The sequence below is a fragment of the Triticum aestivum genome, chromosome 1B (genome assembly GCF_018294505.1).
Source record: "Triticum aestivum cultivar Chinese Spring chromosome 1B, IWGSC CS RefSeq v2.1, whole genome shotgun sequence".
Classification (NCBI taxonomy): Eukaryota; Viridiplantae; Streptophyta; class Magnoliopsida; order Poales; family Poaceae; genus Triticum; species Triticum aestivum.
Genome location: NC_057795.1, coordinates 675,575,487 through 675,581,507, shown reverse-complemented (window position 1 = coordinate 675,581,507; position 6,021 = coordinate 675,575,487). Strand labels below are relative to the sequence as shown.

At 45.6% G+C, this 6,021-nt stretch overlaps 1 pseudogene; it reads right to left on the bottom strand.

Annotated features, from left to right (window-relative positions):
• Positions 1–736: 736 nt before the first annotated feature.
• Positions 737–5,573, bottom strand: LOC123082305 (F-box/FBD/LRR-repeat protein At5g56420-like; annotated as a pseudogene).
• Positions 5,574–6,021: the final 448 nt, after the last annotated feature.

Sequence of the window (6,021 nt, the reverse complement as noted above, 5' to 3'; positions counted from 1 at the left end):
AAAATTTACACTAGAATTGCGCTTTTTTATAATATGTAAGAGTAAGTATATAATAGTGCAATTTTCCTGAAAAGGAAGTTTCCTAAGAATTAATAGATTAATGGCTTGGTATTACCCTTAAAGAATAAAGAAAATAAAATAAAAATTTAAACAAAGTCAAAATAATGAAGTTTTTCTAAGCAATAATGAATTAGCGGTATTGTTATTACCTTTTCAGAAGAAAGAAAATGAAATAAATTGCACATAATTTACACATAAATTGCACTTTTCTTAATATGCAACTTATAATAGTGAATTTTTTGCGAAAAGAAAGTCCTAAGAAAGAATTAAAGAAGAAAGACAATAAACTAAAAGCTAAATCTAAATAAGAATAATGCATTTTCATAGTTTATTATAATTTACACTCATTTGTAGTATAATACTTGTGCCTATACATTCATGTAAAAACAAACCGACCAAAAAAACGAAAAGCAAAATCGAAAACACATGCAAATGTCAAAAATTAATTTGAACTATATCTCATATCCATGGTTCGTCTCAGTTTCATGCATATGCACGACACATCACACAGATACACGTATGCACGCATAAAAGAACGTGCAGCTTGTATACCGGCATGGAGGCATGGCACCGCATGCAGCCATGCATACAGCTAGGCCAAAGCCATTCTCGGATGCATGCATGTACAGAGTAAAAAGAAAATCGACTGAACCAAAAGGGAAAAGTCAGGCGACTGTTATATAGCTAAACTGCAGTTATAATATATGAAGAATGTGTCAAAGTCAAGACGTGACTTGATGCCACGATAAAACAACTGTTTTCACACGAATGTCAAGAGAGATCTTATAGGATCCTAGTCTTTGTGAGGAGTTGGTTTTCCCTATTCCAGTTGATCCCCATGTACCATTTCTATTTATTTCTTTAGTATAGAAAACACACATTATATTTCCATTAATTGTTGGCACAATCTGATCAACGCCAATGGTGGGAGCAATTCTGGGACGTGTCGCGAACCAACCTGTGGTTGAGATGGTTAGGTGGATAGTGGTATCCCCAACCCACCAGGGTTCAAATCCTGGTGCTCGCATTATTCCTGGATTTATTTCAGGATTTCCGACGATGCGCTTTCAGTGGGAGGAGACGTTCCGGTTGACGACGAGGCGCCTACGGTGGCTTTGTAAATCTCAAGATGATATGCCGGCTCAGTCTCTCGGAGATGCTCACAGGGGTAGGGTGTGCGTGTGTATGCGTTCATAGGGGTGAGTGTATGCGCGTGTATATGAGCGCTTGTGTCTGTACTGATTCTCAAAAAAAAAGAAAAACTGGGACGTGTCATGCATTTATAGTAGGTACTACGAGTCTGTGAGTATGAAGTCCTGACTTGCAAGATCATAGGAGTTGGTTGCTTTGGAAAGATAGGATCACCTAGTAGCTGGGCATATCCAACTGAATTAACAACCTCCTGAGTGGTTCTACAAACCATCAGCTGTGCTCCGATACACCATGTACTACTATCGATTCATGGGTACGGCGGTGGCGTTTCTTCCTCGTCGGAGCAGGACCTCCCGCCTCCATCAGCAAGATCGGAGATGCGCGTAGAGAGGAGGGGATGGCGGCTTGAACAAGCGATGGATTGGTTAGAGGGTGTTTGTTTCCAGGGACTTATTAGCTTAGGGACTTAAAGTGGGCATTTGAGATTTATGAAATAAGACTCTCAAGGAGGGACTTATAGGGACTTATAGTTGTAATATGGTCTTATAGGGACTTATAAGTCCCAGGAACCAAACAGGTAGGGACTTTTTAGGGACTTGGGACTTATAAGTTGGGACTAAAAAAAGTCCTAGAACTTATGAACCAAACAGGGCCTTGATATAAATCCCGACTTTTTTTCTGCGGGAGATGAGTGGGCCAGGCGTTGGGCTGGGGATCTCTTCTTTTCTGTTCCCATCCTACGCCAAACAGTCGTGCACTGCATGCTCGGGTTAGACGTGTTTCTTTATGGATGATGGACTCGCTCGTACGTGCACGCGCGTGGGTGGTGAAGGAATCGTGACACGACACGATCAACGCAAGAAAGAAAGAAGTCCCATGAAAAAAGAAGAGAAAAGTCTGAAATAAACCTAGAGTTCGTGCTCTTAGCTAGTCTGAATCAAACCCTGATTGCAATCCTTGAAATGTTCTTTCTGATCCTGGTCAATCCTGGTCGTTTTTTGCTCATGCATACCTTGTTTGGATACCGGGATTGATTATGTGGCACGGGATTGAGGAGAAAGTGGCAACGACCCGACGTGCGACGACGACTGTGCATATGCGTATGTGCTCCTTTAACTTATCTTTTTTATTTATACATGATGTGATCCTCCATGGTGTCTGTTTATTGTGTCTTTGGCTAGTAACACGCGGACACACCAAAGCCGGTCGTGTACGTACGTCTCAGCTTTGTTGGAGTAAGCGTCCGGCTCGGTGGATGCATCACCCTTGTACCGCAACCGGATCTCCGTCGCCATGGCTGACACGTTGAGGCATGCCACGGCCTCCTTGTTCTGCCGGAACAACAGGTAGTCCAGCGGGATGACGCTGTTGGAGTGCACGCAGTTGTAGTCCTGTCCGGGATTGTGCTTTTCCCGGCATGACAAACTGGTTTAGGGCGAAGATTGACCGGGATTGGTAAATACAATGGGCTGATTTTAGGGATTAGAAGGTTAATGTTCGATTCAGACTTCGAGTACGAGTTCAAGGTTTATTTCAGACTTTTTCCAAAAGAGAAAGAAAGAGGAGAGCACGAGACGAGCGCCTCTGGATCGATCGATCCATCGTCCGCAAGCAACAGCAATCAGCATCATCATTCTTGCTCAGCTCTAATTAATTTGCCACCACAGCTATATATACCTTGGGCTGAGGAGGTGTTTGATGCACCAGATGAAGTGATACGTGTACTCGATCGGAACCATCAATGCGCCGCGTAGCATGAAGCAAACCGCCATACGAATTATACTCTCACAAACGAATGCAAGAGGGCAGGATCTTCACTTCATGTAGCCTATCTAGCATCAGTACACATCATGCATCAGCGTTCCATCTTATTTCTTTCGCATATTCACAGCAATTTGACAAACCAATTATAGAGTCAAGGGAGAGGCTGCCCTGTGTTGGCAGCTCTCACCAACTTCTGCGTGCCTCCCTAAACCACACCCCGCTCTCATCACTCTGCTGCTCATCATGAAATACATATATTTATTTACCTTCCAAAAATACTATGTCAACAGATTGGCCAGGCTTTGATCAGAGCAGTACTTCAACACCGGTCTGGAATCAAAAAGAAACTCCTTGCTTCCAAGATGAGGCCCCTTTTTTCTGGTTCTGGCTGAAGTGATAGACCCGCGCTCCAAGTAGTTGATGTAAACCGGAGACATCACACGACAACCTGATTTTGCGAGTTGTGACCATGTTCCACGCAGATCTTATCATTGAGCAAGGGGGTAGCATATGGCTGATACCTGATTTGATAAGACCTTGTGGAAACCAACTGAATGACCATACAAATACCTTGACCTGAGAAGGCCCCAGCAAGTCGGATGGCTTCATAAAATGAATTGACAGGCAGACATCACATTTGATGCCCAGAAGCCACACGGATCTGTATTTTCTCATCAAATAAGTGCAAAAAAGGTGACATGCACAAGATGGTTACAATTACAACAGAACTAAAATCACGAATAGCACATGTAACAACTGTCGTAAGGTTCCAAAATAATACAAACTTAAATAGGTTACAAAGGTGACAACAAATAAAAGCTAGGACAAAGTATGAAATTGGTAAGGATGCCTCCTTACAAAGGGATCAGCTAGATCCAAATCATGGACACCAAAATCCTTAATGCTGCGATGAGACCGATCCGGTGTAAAATGAAGACAAGCACCTCCCGAGGCCTTGTTATCCAGCTGAAGCATCTTACGTTGTTGTGCAAAAAACTCATCATTGTAATCTTTTGGATTAACCTGTAGAGTCATTAACTCTAGCATTCTCGCGTTTAGTAAAAAGAATGTGGCGAAGTTAACATGTGACTTGATGCCCTCATAATATTCCCAAACAATCGTCTTCAGACGAATGTCAAGAGATCTTATAAGAGTTTGATGCTTATGACGCCACGAGTTGGTTTTCCAAGATCCTATTGACTGAAAAGAGCATAGACAGATAAACAAAATGAGGACATTAAGTAGATCAAATGAGCACTGAACCATGATAGAAGAACTGTCACCTCAATGTACAACTTCTCCAAGCATGGAAAGCATCTCATCAAGTTGATAACATCATCCAAACTAAGAGCATGCATGTCAATAGCTAAAATCTTAACAGTGCACACTGTTTTCGTCAGGCTATGAACACGCAATCCCTTCATGAAGCATGGAAGACGACATTAGACCATCTATAAGTGCAGATAGTATGTAATTCATATGAACACAAAAATGCAGATAAGAAGGCTGCAGCTACCTGAATAGCCGTCGATTCGAACACGACTCTGGTATTACAATCAGAATAAAGGCAGCCTAAAGTCTTCAGTTTAGGCGCGGAGACTACCGATATATGCAGGGAGTCATGGAAACCAGCGTGGAGAAAATTTTCAAGACAAGGGGCATTCTCAATGACGAGTTCCCCAAATTTGAGCTCTTTTTGATAATTATAAGCTCTCACACCTACGCCTCTAAGACTAATCGAGTTGATTCGGAGACAACGGAAGCCAGAGCAATTCTGAATCAGCAAACACTCCAGAGTGCGGCAAGAAGCAATCATGGCGTGCAATGAGGATTCGGAGATGGTGACCCGCTCAAGCGTGAGCTTCTGAAGCTTAGGAAAGTGAAGCGCCTGAATGGTGCTGTGGCGGAGGTGGCACTCTCCTATGGTGGCAACACAGAGGGTGTCGGAGAAGCGGAAGGCGGCTTTGGGCGGCGGTTGTGGCGTCGCTGGTGGATACAGCAATCTGTAGTTGTAGCTGCACAGCTCAAGCTCATGGAGGTTGTCAAGGGCCGGGGACCGGAGCCAGGCGTCCGCGGTGGTGGCTCGATCGCCCCAGAGGTGGTAGACGGGTGCGGAGAAGCGGCGGCCGGGGCCCGGGTGGGCGGCGAGGACGCGCGACACGACGGAGTTGAAGTCGTCCGGGTGGTCGCAGAGCGAGCGGTGATCAAGGTTGAGCGGGGCTGAGCGCCAGAGATGGCGCCACCGGGAGGAGAGGACCTGGGTGCGTGCGCCTTCCCTCGTGGGGAGGAGCGACCGAGCGAGACGATATCCCCGAGGACGCCGTCGGGGAGGCCGCTGAGGCGGTCCTCCGCCGTAGGTTCCGAGGCGTGCCCTTCTGCAGTGACCTCCGTTTCCATCTCCATCGCAGGCGGCCTGAGCGAGACGGCGTCGGGAAGGTCGCTGATGCGGTCACCGCCGGCGCCTCCTCCGTCCCCATCCGCTATGGGAAGAGCAGGTTCTGGACAGGGCGCTTCTGTAGCCTGGGTAGCCGGTGCTTTCCTCTTCCTCGAGCTAGGAGCAGGAGCGCCTGCCTCCATCCCCATGGCTGACCGCTGACGGTTTGTGCGGCGGCGATGGAAGAACACGCTGAGAAGAAGTAGGCGATGGGCATCTAGGTTTTTTGTAGGGGTGCACGTGCAGACGTGGGCGCGTTGCGAGCCACACGAGTACGTACGTAACAAGATGAAATCAAAGGCCACGACAGAGCCCTGGTCGCCAAACAATTGCTGCTGATTGTTCTGACGAAAAAAAAACAATTGCTGCTGATGATTCTAAAAAAATCAACCGTTCTTTTTTCTTTACAAACTTCTCCTCTTTTAGAGCATCTCCAACAGTCTGGTTCGTTCTGAATTTGTGACACCATGGCATTGGCCTAGGTAAGGTAACTGATACACCTGTATTGTTCCTTTGTTTTAGCAGGCACAGTCACGTACTCCCTCCGTCCTAAAATTCTTATCTTAAATTTGTCTAAATACGGATGTATCAAGTCACGTTTTAGTATTAGA